General features: G+C 36.6%; 1 protein-coding gene across 2 annotated transcripts in view; it reads left to right on the top strand.

Annotated features, from left to right (window-relative positions):
* Positions 1 to 6,825: 6,825 nt before the first annotated feature.
* The window catches only part of Hapln1 (hyaluronan and proteoglycan link protein 1), a 74,065-nt gene continuing 63,144 nt past the window's right edge, over positions 6,826 to 17,746 (top strand). For both annotated transcript variants that reach the window (XM_048800246.1, XM_015497910.2), the window contains exon 1: positions 6,826 to 7,237. The gene's annotated coding sequence lies outside the window, so the exon portion shown is untranslated. The remainder of the gene's footprint in view (positions 7,238 to 17,746) is intronic.

The following is a 17,746-nucleotide window of genomic DNA, read 5'->3' as shown; positions in this document are numbered from 1 at the left end:
TACTCCTTCCAAACAACTTTATTAATTCAAAGAGTGAAGAATGTCACTCTGGGAACAAGTATAGTAAAGCTGTTGAGATTTTAACCTATAGGTCACAAAATCAAATGCACAGCTCAGATTTTTTGAGCTCAACTGTCTAGGAAGCCTTGTCAAAAAAGTTTTTGATGAAGACAGTGTTATATTCAGAATTATGGCAGAATGGAATAACTTTACAGGTGTGTGGATGTAGACCCCTGACAAGAGGAAGAAGTTCTGGAAGGCAACCAGGACACTATTTTAAAAGAGAAGGGTTCAAATAAGAATAAAATATGAAAAATAAAATATAAAAAGTATTCCTAATACAAAAGGAGACAGGTATGAAAAACAATAAATGAATTCAGTTGAGTCCAGGTCAAAGTATATTCTTCTTTTTTTATTGAACATAAACACCAAAACTCAAAATCACTTTCCATTTTTTTTCTACTAACATACCCACTCTGGATTTCACATGATTCAATTCAATAAACTTTGCCCCTACATGTTTACACTGTGCTTGAGGTTGGGTGGGAGGCAGCACTAAAAGATGTTAGAATGAATTAGCACTGTATTTGTAAGATAATAAAGCATTTAGTTAGATCATTTTAGCTTATTTTTAATTCTAAAAATTTTATACATGTATTTAAATGTTGTTAGAGGGGAGATGAGGCGAGCTTAGACTAGAGGGCATTAAGAAGGAAAAACTTCTGGGAGATCCCCAGACTCTGAAGTTACTAACAACTGCTTCAAAGCATGAGCTGAGAGTTAAGTTATTTCAACTTTGCATAACTTCAGTATTTTCATGTTCCTAAATTACTTGCCTTTCAGCTTAAAAAAAGACACAACAGTAGGCATTTGCATTAGCAAGTACTATCTAGCTCACTTAAGTCAGTATTATGAAGAAGTATTGTGTCTTCTACAGTGGGGCTAACAGTAATTAGGCACAAATGGAAAAACACTTTCTCTCTCTCTTTTTTTTTTTCTTCTTTGGTTGATAGTCTTTCTTCCAGTTTATGCTTTGGTACCTTAATTTAACCATATGTTGAAACAACTAGATTGTGGTCAGGGATTTCCCATTTCCTGTAGAATCAATTGGTTAGGCTAGTCTGTGAAAGCAAGTATTAAAGGTAAATGCATGTAAAGCAATTTCCACATGCACTGTTCAAAGAACTCCTTTCAAAATCCTTTGACTTTATCAGTGCATAAAATAAGTGAGCTTTTTGATGACCTTAATGCAAAGGAAAAAAAGGGTATATAAACTATATATCTATATTTATCTATGGATATTTATATATACATATATAGAGATATCTATATTTACTTACATATAGATATCTATATCTACATCTACATTTATATATGGATATAGATAAGCTTAACTTTTCTTTAAAACCTAACAAGTTCCTTCCTAAAATTCAGACATAAGAAGATAATTAATTGTATATTTATGAAAATATTAGGAACCATTAGATTGTAACTACCAAGTTTTCCAAACACATGTGTAACATTTCAAAAATATTCAGTTGTTTATTCCAAAATACTTAAATGAAATTTTAGCAAGAGGTATGTTGTCTAAGTATTTATATTAATGTTCTCTTCTGGTAGACTATTCCTAAACTTGGTAGTTTTGAAATTTGTCTTCTCAGACTTCTGATACAGTATATTCTTGTCTTTCACTCTATCTCCATGAGAATTCTAGACTATTTTCTTTCACTTACAAATAATCGAAGCCATATACTTCAGGCTTTCCTGAGTAGTGTTGCCCTGTGCCAACCTTGATGCATTAGCTAATTCACCCATTTCACCCTAAGAAAGACTAGATATAAATCACTCCAGCCCAATTAGACTTAACAACCTTTTGTCTGAAAGTTATAAGAAAAAAGAGCAGGAAGCAAATATAGAGGGGAGTACATTTACTAATAGAAATGACTGGTTTAAATTTAAAAGAACTATATAAATGCTAGTGAAAAAAATCTATATTCAGGTGACTGATATTGTAATTCTGAGATAATTACACTATTTTGTCACTAACCACAATCTAGTTTCTTATAAGAGGTAAATATTTTATCTTAGTTGATTATGATTTATGTAATCACTCATCAGCCAAGCTTAGAAGAAAAATATGTATTATGTTTCTTTTAATTATATGAGATCAATAACAATGATAAAATGATTAATCAACCTTTGATGATTTATTATTTATGCCATTGGCTATTAGATGCAAAACTCTCTCTGAAGTAGCTTATTCAATAACTACCTTTTCTCATTTATTTTTGTTTTCTCTTCCAACTACAAAGAATCTTATTTCAACAATAGCAATAAACATTTTTTAGGGGGTAGTATCAGGGATTTAATTCAAGGCCACTCACCATAAGCTATATCTGCAGCCCTATTTTGTATTTTATTTAGAGACAGGATCTCACTGAGTTGCTTAGTGCCTCACTTTTGTGGTGGCTGGCTTTTAACTCATGATCCTCTTGCCTCAGCTTCTGGAGCCACTGAGATCCTAGGAGTGTACCACTGCACCTAGCCAATAAACATTTTTTTTGATCAGCTATATGCTAGACATTGAAAGTCCAAAAATATAATATCTGCCTTCAGAGAGCTTATTGTGTGCCTGCTGAAAGAACTAAATACATGAAAACAGAAATGTAAGTCCTAGGCAGTATAAAAGGAGCAAATTGGTGCTTTCAATCATAATACTGACTATTAAGATGATCAAAGCATGGCAAAGGAAATAGCATTGAGTCTGGGCCTTATTACATACAAAATGAATAGAATCCCGTTAATAGTGAAATAAACAATTCATTGAAAAATAATAAAGGAAGAGTTTGGGCATTCTGGGCAGAAGAAATGTATTGAGAGAATAATAAATAAAGGTAATGAAACCAAAACCAATCTAACATGAGAACATACAGGCACTTCCTTCTTAGGAGTCAAGGATATTCATCACTCCGTATGATATTCTTTTGGCCTTACCAGCTTCTGGAACAGCTCTGCTTTTAACATTTGAACAATTTATTGCCTAATTATTTAGTTTGCCCTTTGAAGAGTCAGTCTGCAGGACACTTTCTGAGTATGAGCACAAAAAGTAAGCCCTTGGAAAGTTATCTCACCCATTGCATTAAAAGCAAAATAACCTTTTATCAAATGCTTTGTAACCATTTAGAATATTGGATTTGTATTTTAATCATTGAGCTCAACCAGGATATAGCCAGTGGGAAGGACTTAATTACAAAGGGTGTCTTTCTCATGGCTATGTCGCAATCCCAAGAGGTTCTTTAATGAAGTTCTGAGCCCTCAGACAGGAAAGGTCAAATGGCTTTCCTCCCCCTGGTACCTCAAAGTGCACATAGCTGCACCTTTATCTTAGCAGATGGTCAACCAGGTATAATATTAGCCTGAGGCAAAAATTCCAGGAAACTAGAGTTCACAGGGAAGCAATTCTTTGGAATTCAGTGGATAATAGAGCAGCCTGTTTCAGAGATTGAAGAGGGGATAAATTTAGATAATCCCCATTTGAGTATAAATATATATTTTATCAGAAATATATTATACCAGGAGGAATACCTTGCTTGGGAACTTATTACATATGGAAGATTGATGATATTTTAGTTTGATATTTTTTAAATGTTGAAAAAGTTCTTTCTGTGCTCATATTGTGCACGTATTTAAATTTGTAAAAGGTGCCTTTTGGGCACTTAAAAAGTTTAATATTTTTTTCATTCATTCTAATTGTACAAATTGTCTTAATTATAGTAAAAGAATAAGAAGTTACATTTTATAACACCCATTTGACTTTTCTTCTTATTAAAATACTTTTGTGTTACACTAAACAAGATCTTCCCTAAGTGTGTTTATTGTTCTCTCTTTGAACTGTGTGTATAGGTTAACTTTTAAAGAATTGGCTTTGATTTTCAACTTTGATTTTTAGGGTTTTGTATTTCTTGCACTAGAACACTAGTCAGGTAATTAAAGTAGAATCTGACAAGAATCCTAAGCATAAATATTGTAAAAAGTAATATAGGAATTTTTATTTTTTCTTGAAGTTAAAAAAAAGGTGGCCTCCTGGCCTTCACAAAATTGAAAACAAAACCATCAAGCAAAACAAAACAAAATTAAATATACAATGAAAGATGTGAGTTTCCACACAAATTACTAATGTTCGTAATTAGCAGGAATCTTTAAATACAAAATATTTTTTCAATATGTTTTTTTTTCTTGAGAAGACATTTAGATCTTTAATTTTTTATAATTTACACCATTGTAAAATATTAAAAATCATGAAAATAGATACGCATTTTTTTGCTTATTTGTTTTTAATTGTTTTACTATAGGTTCTTATAGTACCTGTGCCCTGATGCAAAATTCTAATGCCTAATCAAAGTAAAGTACACCTCTAAGAAGTTACTTGGCTGAACATTAAGTGAACACAAAAATCTTTTTTAAAAGATATTTAATTCTAAGGTAAATTTTAAATAATTAGCAAATCTTCTGAACCCAGAAGTAAATGGAAAGTACATAATGTCAATTAAACCAAGCTTCAATAACACTGAAAAGCACACACTATAGACAAGAAAACTATTTGTGATTAAAGCACTGGGGATCTTTCAGCAGAAACTAGTTAATTACACAACTGAGGAAGTTGGAAGTAGAGGTGGGGAGGGATTGACAGGATGACTTGTCAAGAGTAGCAGAGGTAAGAAGCTTTCATTATTTCTGGAAGCCTAACTCAATTGTTGGGGTTACACCTGAAATGGAAAAAAAAAATTCTAGTAACATACTATGGTGTGACTAATTTGGCAAACATTGTCTTATATGGCTAATCAAGAATTTCAAGGAGAATGCAATAGATTCTCTTCAGGCTGTAAGAGAACACAGCAAGCACAAGATAAGGGAATGCATGCCCTCCATGAAACAGCTGATCTCATTTACTTCCCAGGCAACTGCCAGAAGTTAGGTTTTTAGCTAGAGAAAGAAGATCAGTGTTTAAACTGTCTTTATGTAATTTCTGAGCCATACACCACCAGCCTCACCACTTCTGTGGTGCTTTAATATAAAAATTGTAGTATATTTAAAACTAATTCCTTTATATTCTTTAAAACGTTCACCATCCTAGACATTTTCAAGAAAAAATATAAAAACACTTCACAGTTGAAAAGTACAGATGTATCTGATTTTGATTGTCAGTTACTGTGGAGGCTTCAATATTCACTATGTTAACAGAATTGCAAAACCCTTAACCTGTTTCCTCTATGATGAAAAAGGAAGGGGGGAAAAAGAAAAAAAAAAAAAGGAAAGGAGTTATGCCCAGGTTTTGAAATTTTCAGAAAAGTGTTGAATTTCCTGATTGAAGGACTAGAGTTATGGTCCAGTGTAACTATCTTCATCTAATGGGGGATGTGTGTGGCTAGTCTTTGATCCAAAATAAGAAAAGGAAAAGAAAAAAAAAATTCCAATAAGCACGTGTTAATTTCTCAAGGATCCAATGACCTGGAGCCAAGAACCGCTCGGATACTTCTGAGAAAGGCGGGAAGAAGCTTTTTCTTTTTTACCTCTTCTTTTCCCGCCTCTCCCCAGAGGCCAGGAGGAAGCAGTGACTGCTGCTGTTTAGGCTTTATCTCTAAGACAATAGCGCCGCTCTCCGCCACCGGGATGGCTCAGATCTCGATTGCCTGCCCACCACGAGCTCATTTACCCACGAGTGTCGCCTGACCGCGGTCCCTCCAACCCCGCCTTCCTAGCTTTTCTGCCCACTAGTCCCCTGTCCCATAAGACCCTTTGTGCCATGGGTCCTCTTCCCCACTCTGGCCCCAGTCTGAGTCGCCGCGGTGCGAAGGAGCCTGCAGTCTATCCGCACCTCCCCCCGCCTGCGGGGCAGACCCCTGGGCGAGGCGGAGCACCCCTGGACGCTTCCCAGCGCCCTGCGCCCGCAGCGCGCTGCACCCCAGACTCTCAGGCTGGCCGCCTGTGTCTCGCCTTCTCCCTGGCTCGGGCTCCTCGGGCTTGTTTGCTTGTCCTCAATCCCCGGGCCAGACCCGCTCCCTCCTCCCGGCTGCTTCAACAGCCGTTTGCTTCCTGCGGTGTGTTTCTTTTTTTCCCTTTCCTTGGCTCCATCAAAGGTTGCTCTGTTATTGAAATATGAAGCCATTTCCTCTCCAAAACCCTTGGTTACTCAAGGCGGGAATCAATGGACCTATATACTCTCCCTCAAGTTATAAATAAATGTCTATTTGTCCAGGAGGCGTTTCTTTCGTGTCCCGGCATCTTCCCTAGTGGTTATTTAGGGGTGTGTGTGTGTGTGTGTGTGTGTGTGTGTGTGTAAGCGCGCGAGCTTGCGCACCCTGTCCCCATCTGGTTCTAATCCTGAGTATGGATCCATAACCCAACTCCACCCATCCCGTCTCCCCTTGCATTCCTCACTCTATAAATAAATCCAGGTTCTTTGGGCACTGTCATTTAGGGATACAATAGCAGTTGTTTGTTAACAGAAATTTGAAACCAATATTGATACTGAGTCCATCAAACAAAAAATATGCTACAGGCGATTTGGGCAAAAGTTTAGGAAGTTAAGGAAGTTTTATGTGCTGTTATCACAGTTGTCTATTTGTTACGGAAGAACCTCTTCTACCATTGGATCTTCTGTTTAAGCAGGGACTATAAAAACAAGGCAATAAGTGTGTGTGTGGGGGGTCTGTCTCACCCAGCTGCCTCACAGACCCTTCCTCCATCCCCTCTGGACAGATCAAGGAATGAAGTGTTAGTGTGGGTGGGGTCTTGTGGTTGAGATCGCCGCTTTTCCTTAACCCCAGAGAGGGATGGTCTGGGATCTGAGCAGAGGGGAAAGTCATCTAAGAGACTGCTGTTTTACAAGGTCTGGGCACAGAATTGCCCCTCCCTTCCTCCCTGAAGTTTGCATGAAGTGCACGTTAGGCTGTAATTAGGGGATCTGGGAGGAGAACTTTCCTGGTGACGCTTTGCTTTTCTTCTGCTCTTGGTGAGAAAAAGTGCCTCCTTCTTCCCAGGATCAGGACCTCTGCCATCCAGCGCCACAAAGAGACATTCTGCACACACACGCGGGCGCGCGCGCACACCCACCCACACACATACTCGCCCAGAGACAAACTTAAGGTGAGGAGAAAGAGCGCTAGCTTCACTCGATCTCCAGCTTCCAACTTAAGTGGGACTTGAGGGCATCTGAACCTCTGGATTTCAGGACAAGGTAAAACTTCCAATATATATGTTTATATATATATATTTTCCTTTTTCGGGCATACCTTGGTGCCTTTAAGATTTCCTAGAGCAATGCATATGTAATGTATACATATATCCAATGAATTTTATTATTTTCTTCAGTTTTCATTTCAGTGTAATGACACCCCAACTTTTTTAAGCTGCATATTATCAAATAAGATCCTGTTGTAACAAACAGGAATCAATCTGGAAGTGGGGAAAATTAACTCTAGTTTTTCTAGTTTTTGATAGTGCTACTATAAAGCTGGTAGGCTCATGGTTTCCAGGTGGTGACTTTTCCATCTGTATTTCAGTAAGCATTTTTATAGCACCTGAGATGAGAAAAGGATGGTATAGGCTGAAAGAAGAGTGGAGGCATGGGAATGCCCATCCCAGATTTATGAGTTTTGTTGTAGGGACTATATAGATTGATGAAAATTGGAAAGATATTTTAGTCATAGATAATACCTGTTAGATTAATAATTTTTTAAAATTTTATCATCTTTGGTCTAGTCTTCTCCAGCTAATTATAAAATGAAGACCAGAGAGTCATGATGCATTTTATACATACAGCAATGTTGCTAGGTAATTTCTATATGCCAAAAATTTTAAAATCATAGTTATTAAGATTATTTTTAAATTTACTTAGAGAAATTATTTATATTGAGGTTATTCACCATTGAAGATAAACCTGAAGGTTTGGGGGATTAGTTGTATTTGTTTTCTTCCATTGAATATGACTTGTGTTAAAAATAAGATCATTTGTTATTTTGAAAATAAGTTATTTTATTTTCATTTATCACTGGAAAAATACACACAGTGGCCAGTACGTTTGGGAATTTTTAGGGTGGAAAGTGTTCCTGTACATGTTCCAGTGTGATGTCATAAAATCAAATATACTGACTGGGCTTTTGGACGCTAGAGGTTCTTAAAAAATAAAGTCTGTAAATTAATTTCTAAGGAAATGTAATGGCTATTCATTGCAAATGTAGTTTCTGGTAAGCATTTCAATTTCGTTATTTCAGTGTCCTAAATTAGCAGTAATTTTACACACATTTCAGTGACTTCGATATTTTAATGGAATCTCAAAATGGGTATATTGTCTACCAAAAATATATCATTGTAGTTCTCTCTGGATAACTTCTAAGGAGATAGTTCTTAATCCTTACATCCGTTTTTAAACTTCAGTTTCATTTATGTGTATGAATGAAAGAAAATTTCCCTTTCATTCAATGATATGGAATGTCTGTCAAAGGAATACTGGACATTTAAGCTTTATTATTTAGTCACTTTTTGATATCTATTATTAAAATTGTGTTTCAGCTGGGTAAACCAGTTATCTTTTTGATGACCTCTCGATTAAATTAGAAATAGCTCAGAAAAACTAGATAAGAAGTAATTTCACTTAGAGCTAATTAAATGATTAGCAGAAAACCAACAACCTCAAGAGACCCCTGGTCCACAGAAGGAATGTACCCAAGAGACCAGTATTACAAACAGAAGTTCCCAGTAGGCCCCGGCTTTCAAAAAGATACAAGACAGGGGGAAACATCATGTTCTTATAAAGGGAACCATTTATTTTCAACAAGGCCCTGTCTCTCAGAGGAATGACTGACATTATAATTTAAAAGTACTGAAGTAACTTTCACAGAGAAGAATCAACGTGTTATATCCCTAGTGGTTTCACTTCATTTTCCTTCTTTGGGAACAAGTAACACATCCAGGATAAACACATTCAGAGCTAAGTAGAAAGATACTTTATTAGTAGGCTGTCTACTGAACAGTCATGCCTTTCACCATTGGAGGTGTGGAAGAGTAGCCATTTCTGAGCCCATGAAGGTAGCACTGCACTTCATCTTTGTAAAGATGAACAAGAATCATATTCAGAAAATTACTCCCTTCTTCAGAAAATACTAGTTTTCATTTCCTTTTGCCCCATGTACATTTTATTTTCTAGACTATCTTTTTAAGAGAAATGGTATCCCACCAATTAAAATTCCAACAAAATGTAAGGCAAATTTGAGAATAATTTTCATATTAGAGTCTTATGTTGCTTCTAATTAATTTTCCAACATTCTGCAGTCATTATTAGTAACCATAGTACTTAGTCTATGTCATTTAAATGTACTTAGCCTGTCATTTAAAGCTAACAAATGTTATTGGGCCAAGTAGGGAGCAGTGGAGACCTGAATATATTTGGGATTTTAATCAATAGTGTTTAAGGAGGATTAAAGGAAACAGCTGGTTAAACAAATATTAGGTGTAGAGAGGATGGGATGGTATAAATTAATAATGCAGCTCTTTATTTACACTGTGAATAGGAGGGTTTGTCATGGTGGAAGATGTGAAGCACGGTCCCTGTTCGCCACCTAGTGGATGAGTCAAAGAAGTCTCTTTCACCAGCAAAAACTTCTGAAACTCATTTGGTTGACATTGTTGAACATTAACTAAATGTCAGATATTGGGGTATGTGCTCAGAGTACTAGCTAAGGTTAGCATACAGATATTAGTACATTTTGTTACATATTATTTATATTTTTCAGCAAATGGAAAACTACAATAGTGAAAATTGCTTTTAGATAATGAAGGATATTTTATAAAATTTTGTTCTAAACACTAATAATCGGCATGCCTAACAACTTCATCTATATTTATTCATAAGCATTTATATTTATTTATTTATTTTGGTGAGGGGTACTGGGGATTGAACTCAGGAGCACTCAGCCACTAAGCCACATCCCCAGCCCTATTTTGTATTTTATTTAGAGACAGGGTCTCAATGAATTGCTTCGTGCCTCACTTTTGCTGAAACTGACATTGAATTCATGATCCTCCTACCTCAGCCTCCCAAGCCACTGAGATTATAGGCTTGTGCCACTGCACCCAGCTACTCATAAGCATTTTTAAAGCAAGAAACTTGTTTTCATTAGATTAACATAACAGAAAAAATAAAAATCCTAGACAAGAACATCCATATGGAAAACCAGCATTTGAAATATTAGGATATCACACAAGATTAATTTATCTAAGTATTGCACTGTTTTCAAAAACTTTTCTCTAGGAGATATATGAATTATTACTTCAATTGGCTTCTTGCAAGATATATGACTTAATGGCAACAGTGTTCAGCATATCAGCATTAATCAAGACAAGTTGTGAAATTCAGATCAGAAGGTAAAATGCTTCAGAATGGAAAAAATATGAATTTGTTACTTGCTAAGCTTTTGAGGTGCAATACATAAATAGAGTTAGGCCAGCTGTTGTGGAATAGAAAATTCCTGTTCAGGGAAATTGTCGTTTTCTGCATGGCAGTGAGACCTCCACAGTGTACAGAGGAGAGCTGCTCATTAAGTCCTTTTGCATGAATGCCACAAAACATGACGCATTCTGATCCGAGGTGATGACTGGAATCAACAGCATTCCTTCTGCAAAACAAAGCACAACATCTTAACCCAACAGGTCATTATCCACCAAGAAAAAAAAATCTGTAATTTATCTTATTTAGAATGAATCAGATACTCATTCTAGGAGAAAGATAGTGAGAGATTGCCTAAAAGACAGAGGTCTCGTAATTTGAAGTTTAGTCATGGATTGGAAAATTGTGTTACAAGAAGTTTTAATGGTTTCAAATGCCTTAATGGTACTAGACAAAGACAAACTCTTCAAGAGACAACAGCCACACCCACTGAAATGGTCTGAAGCAACCAGAGTCTGTTATACTGTAATTCTGTGTCATTAGCTTTACCCACTTATGATGACACAGGAGGAGATGGATGGATTCTTAGCTAAGTTTCTCAAAGAAATTCAGGATATGTTTTAAATACCAGATATTGCTGGATTATTTTGAGTATCTAGTCATTGTTTTATAGTTTAAGAGGGGTGGTATTTGAATGTAGATAATCCTAGAAGACCAGATAATTATTTACAAAACAAAACCAGAAACTATCAGTAAAAATAATTTGGAATAAAGGGTAATTATCAGTCTTGTCAGGATAACAGAAATTTTCCTTCTGTCAAACCCAAATATCAAAAGAGAACAAAATTTACTTGATTAGTTTCAATAAATTTCAATTACTTTAAGATAAAATTGAAATTAAATAATATTTTAATTTTCACTAAGTTTTATGGACATATTGGTTCAGTCCACACAATGTGACTTTTTCTCATTTTGACTCTGAATTTTGGGAGATCTTCTCAGTCTTTCATTCATTTGTTCATTTTTTTTTTTCATTCAACAAAATTGTATTGAACACCAGCTATTTCCCGGGTACTGTGCCACCACTATGTGGTAGACCCTGCTTTTCACTTTGTAAAAGGAAAAATCTGGTATAAAATAATCAGAAAGTCAAAATTAATGATAATGAACCTAAAACACTGCACGATCTGAAAGTATAATTTGAGTAGGAGAAACAACCAAAAGTTCTAGCCTCATAGTTTTAGGATTAAGATAATTTTGAGCTGGTATCTTTAAGAATTCATTTTCCTTGTTTGCCATCTCCTGGAAGAATGAGTAAGAACTTTTGATTTTGGTTGTGTGGGCACAAACAAGCCTAGGTGGGCACTCTGATGCTCCAGAGCTCCAAGAAGGCTAGAGTTCCAATAATGTCTGCTTAAAGAGGAAAAGCAAAAATGCGTTTTGTATACAATAGTTCTTCACCCATTTGCAACTAAAAGTTAATCTGAGCAAGAATGATTTACTGCTTAGCATTTGCACCAGAGAGGCACCATGCTAGGTGTTTTATAGTAATTTATTCAAAGAGTTCATAAACTAGAGGAGGAGACAGATGAGCACACATAATGAATTACTAGTAAAATTTGCCAAATAGGTGAAACTTGACTTTCTAGTCTTCTGGGTCTCCTTCCTCAGCACTTATCCAAACTTTCCAACTGCTTCTACCTCATAAACTGAGACTCCTGTCCTGCTCTCCAGCCCTGCAAGCCCAAGGATCTGATACTTCTCCTGTTTATTGATTTCTTGATTACACTTAAGTGTGAATGAGTTTTACTCATACATTTACATTACAAGCCTTTTATCTCTTAAAGTAAATATTCTGTTTTCTGTAAAAAGAATTTAAAACATCTAGAGGCCTTCCCACTCTTACACTGAAAGGTATAATTAAGTGTAGTTTTGTCCTCCATGGTTTTCAGTCTCTCAGTTATCCACACTCCCTATGTGAAGACACAGGATTCCCTCAAGGCTTATTTACAGGATGGCAAAAACCATGTCTCCTGCTAGCCACTGGCTCCTTTGATCAGAACCTGATCAACCTGCCCTTCTAAACACCCCTCTCTGACTTAATCAGACAAATCTCCCCGCTTTCACCCTTAGAATCATTCAAACCATTTCCTGTTTGAACATTCCTGTTTATTTCAACATAACAAATGCTAGGGATCTTCTCAGCCCTTCATTATGAGCTTCAGTTGTGGCCCCTGGATAGGTAGAGAATCCATGGCTCCTTGCATTCCCCTGTTTGGGGTTCTCATGCATCCAAAATATCCAGCCTTCGTGGGAGGCAGCAGGGAGAATGCACACATTTGGTGGAAGAACTCTTCAAAGTCAAGGAGCTGGAGGAATACAGGGATATGTATAGGAAAAGCACAGGAATTATTCTTGCTGTTGAAAATTTGAGTCAAAGCCAACATCTTTTAAAATATACATGCTCAGTTATCTAAGTGCAATTGTTTTCAGAGAGCTTTCAGCATTGATGCTGATTATAGACCTTGGAAAACTAAATTTGCAGGGAAAAAAATCCTAAAATCTACTTTGGCTTTATAAAGTAACACTAATCAAAATCATTCCTTCCCATTTTTTGTTTAATTAACATGGCATAATGATCATCATGATTTATTAGGTATTTTAAATTAATCTATGTAAGTTTTTCAAATTACATACCATTGGATTATGTCACCTTAATCTGGTGATCCTGTAAGATGCTTTTCTGGTCCTATAATTTAAGTATGTGCTTACCACTTCTCAGATTGCTAGAACTAGTGACCTTGATTTGGAGATACGTTTTTCCTCTGTCTTTTCTTCAGCTAGAGGAGAGGGGTCATTAGCTTGCCTAATTCACCTCGATGGCACTTGCAAATTACATTCAGTATGTGTTCTATAAATGCTTACTGCTGTTTCTGTCAATGCCCAGTAATATGCAGAACATGGGGCTTCAGGGGCTCTTAGACTCCTATCCCCAGTGCCTGTACTTTTAAGAGTCAAAACACCTCTCAACTCAGACCATTGCCTGGCTCTTGTTCTGTTTCCTTATCAGTCTTCTTTCTGCCCATCAAGTATGCTATTCATAAGGTGCTCCCAGATTTCAGAAATGATTGTAGTATTAGATTAAAAATGTAAGTAAGATTAACTGAGAATGTCAATAAATTTCTAAATGTAAGAAAAGCAAGCCTGGAGCGAAGAAATCTGTTCAGAGGCATTTGCAACCACGTGGGTAGGATCTACCAAGGTTGCAGTAATTGGATGTGGAGGAGAAGTCTAAAATGATGTAAATGTTTCAAGGATGGATGATCACATGAATAGGGATGCAAATAACTAAGAGTGGGAATGTAAGAAGAACAAAAGTCTCAGGGAGGAAATGATGAGTAAAGTTAATGAAGTACCTCTGAGACAGCTAAGAACCCACATGAGTTCCGTGTATATATCTCAAATACATTGGGAAAGTAAAGGCTGAAAATAAAGATCTGGAATCGGTGGCATTAAAATGGTAGTTAGAAATCATCTAGAAGAGAGAAGAGGTCATACCAGAACAAGAAAGGTAGAAACAGTTGACCAAAACCTGAAATCCAGGGAAAAATTAGTAAGAATGAGTTTGGCCATTATTTTTATATCATAATTAACCCTATTTTTGTCAATTACAAATGTCCACTGAGTTGCATAACAGAAATCTTTCACTCATCCTTGTATTGCACAGTTCTTGTGAGTCTTCTGCATATAGAAAACCATGCAAGACATGTTTGTTGAATTAAATGAAATTAAAATGGCATTTCTGAGCCTTGGTACTCTAATGACAGATTTTCATAATGATAGCCCAGAGTAAGACCCTGGGTAGTTATTTATTCAATTTTGTCCAATACTGAGCTAGCTTTAAATATATGTTACTGCATGTTTTGTTTAAAAATAAGTAATCAATGTGTGGCATAGATGGTAATTCACCAGAGTATTTGATTAACCATAACCCATGTTGTTTCGCTTAACATGTAAAGGAGCTGGCCACAGAATGAATACTAGTTCAAATCCATTTATAATTCTTTTCCTAGTTCCTTGATCTTCAAGACTTCTAAATCTTAGGTTAGATTTAAAGTATGTAATCTTGGATTCTCTGGTCTTCCCAGCAGGTTGCATTTTTTCTTTCTAGTTCTCTTACTCCCCAATAGTGTGATCAGATAAAACACAATGGATGCTAGAATAATTTTCAATGTAAATGTGTCCCCATATTGCATGGGACATACTTTTACTAAATAAAAATTTCTTGCTTTTCTAATGCTCAAAATTAACTAGGTGGCTAAATCTGGCAAACCTACCTCCCGTTGAAGTTATTATAACTGGAATATGAAGACTAAGAATTTCTCCATGAGACTTCTGAACACTCCCCTTGTAAAAGTCAATTAATGAAGTTATTAAATTTATTAATTTTTAAATTTTTTCCTGCTGCTGGGGGTCAAATCCAGGGCCTTGTGCATGCGAAGCAGGTGCTGATCACAGTGCTACAAACCTTATGCTACTAAATTCATATTTACTAGTAAGATAAATATATTAAAATTATCTTAATAAAATTATTTAACTAAAATATTGTAATCAAGATGCAAAATTAATAGAACATTTATAACTATGACATTATATACTCTACATATAGCTATTCTGAAAATTCCATAAATGTTTTCCATTTTTCAAGTTGACAATAATGATAGGACAGAATGATTATTTTTAATTGAAAAATCATAATTCATAAAACTATATAGTGGACAACAGGTATAAACTGTCAAATATTCTAACTGCAGAACATCGGAAAGGACTTTTTTGTTAATTATGTTATATTGTAACTTTGCTGCCACCTTGTGATACTTTGAAGTATTACTCAGTATAATAAATCCATTTTGAACATCCGGATTGATCACTTGATATATATTAAAATTATCTCATGTGATGAATGTTTTTTTTAATTTTACCCCCAAATGCCATATACTTTAATATCAAGAAAGTATCATCAAGTATGTAGTGCAAATATTTTCTGAGTGAATTTTTCTACAAATTAGTAGACAGTTTTTCAGATAATCACTAAATTACGTTATTCAGTACCATTTGAATTTGTCTTTAAAGGATGAATTTTGTTGAATCTGCAAATTTACTTGAACTCTCAATCTGAAATTGCCATAAGCTTTATGAATGCAATGTTTCTGAAATTGAATTCATTATCTTCTATGGACCAAGCCTGTTTGTGCCATCTTTCTTTTATCAAGACAAGGGCAACATTGAAGGTAAAAAAGGATACCTTAATTGTACCAACAAAACAGGTATAAGCAAATCTGTCCCAAGAAAACTGATCACTTATAGATAAGTTAAGAATCATCATAATCTAAGTCACTAAAACTAGAAAATTTGAACTTCTCAACTAGTTGGTCAACAAACTGACTTGAAATCTGTCTCAGACGTCCTACATTCTTCCTACCTATTCATTCCTGGTCATCTTCACTTCTTTCTCCATTGTTCATCATGGTCACAAACATTCTCCATGTCCTTGTTCTTGTCTTCTGTTATGGAATCTTGCCGCAGTCCGGCTGCAGCAAAATAACCGGGGGGTGACGAACAACTTGTGTAGATTGATACAGCAGGAGTGGGAGCCGTTTATTGCAGGACAGGAGCAGTATTTATACATTCCACACAGCTTATCTAATTAGCATAAACTAGATACATCAGTCAACCAATCAGGAATCTCTACACCTAATAGCTCGGTTTTGTTACTTCTCAAACCACTCCCTCTGACATTTTGCCAGGCACCATCCAGACTTGTTTACGAACTCTAACATTCCCCTGGCAAAATGCCAGGTGTTATTTTGACTTGTTTACAGACTCTAACATTTCCCCCTTTTGTTTAATTTAAATAACGAGCATAGTGGTTTTTACAAAAACACCATAAATAATCTGCTACAAACAGAAAGGGAGGATACAAAATGCCACAATACCAAGCCAATTGATGGCTCCATGCAAGAAGCCCTTGGAAAAATTATACCAGCAATGACACCAGCAATGACACCGTTAGCAAAGATACCAAGTAACAATTTGTTGTACATTACAGTTTGTTGTCTCAGTCCAGGTAAGTTCTGCAGGCAACTAGCTTGATCCGAAGTCTCGTCCGTTTCTCAGCGGAAGTCTCGTCTGGTTTTCAGCAACACTGGAAATTCTTCCACCTTGGTCTTTACCGGCACTGGGACGAAGGCAGGAACTCCGGATGGCTAAAGAAAATCCTGTAGCATTCTACTAAGAAAACAACCTTCTGAACAATTTAGTACATTATCTCAAGGTTTTTTTGCATTTGAAATAAGCATTAATAGTGCTCATTACTCATCAGCTTCCAGGTGTGGGAGAACCATTGTAGCTTAGTTATTGGCATTGAAAATGACCAAACATCAGGGACACCAGTAGCGTCTTCTGCTGGCTGTAGTGCCTGGGCAGCCCCAGATGGCCCTGGGGAGTGTCCCGGACTCAAACTGCTACTGGGCACAGGGAGCAAGAGCCTGCGAGACTGTGCCTCCAGGTCAGGTCTAGATTTGGGCTCGCGGCAGTGGAAGAGCCAGCTCCCCGGCCAGGAGGCGGGGAAGGGCCAGTCGCCGCCGCCTCTTGGAAAATCCTTGCTGCGCTGTGACCGGCTTGCACACTCGGCAGCCGCCTCTCCGCTTCACGCACCCTCCGGTAACGAAAAGTATTTAGTAATAGCCTTTTGCTGCAACTTTTTTCCTGATAATCCTTCTTCTTCTGAACTTTCTTTTTCTTTCTGACTAGAGTTCCTGGGCTCTTATCAACACATGCCCTAACTATTCTTGGTTCCACTGGGGTGCCTTCTTCCCTTAGTAATTTACTTCTCACCCCTTCCATATTTTCATCACAAAGACAATACAATACACTGAGACAAAACAAGACACAAACATACTGTATCAATCTTCTCCATTTTCTCGAAATGGCCATTTTTCCTCTCGCCCTATCTGCCTAGGGACGAGCAGATTGCCCCCGTCCTATCTATGGACGGGCAGCTTTTTTTCGTCACTTACCCCCGAGTGTCCCGGGGCTCCCCGTAACGGGCCACCATCTGCCGCAGTCCGGCTGCAGCAAAATAACTGGGGGGTGACGAATAACTTGTGTACGTTGATACAGCAGGAGTGGAAGCCGTTTATTGCAGGACAGGAGCAGTATTTATACATTCCACACAGCTTATCTAATTAGCATAAACTAGATACATCAGTCAACCAATCAGGAATCTCTACACCTAATAGC

Source organism: Marmota marmota, unplaced genomic scaffold (assembly GCF_001458135.2).
Source record: "Marmota marmota marmota unplaced genomic scaffold, marMar, whole genome shotgun sequence".
NCBI lineage: Eukaryota > Metazoa > Chordata > Mammalia > Rodentia > Sciuridae > Marmota > Marmota marmota.
This window is presented reverse-complemented; position numbering and strand designations above follow the sequence as displayed.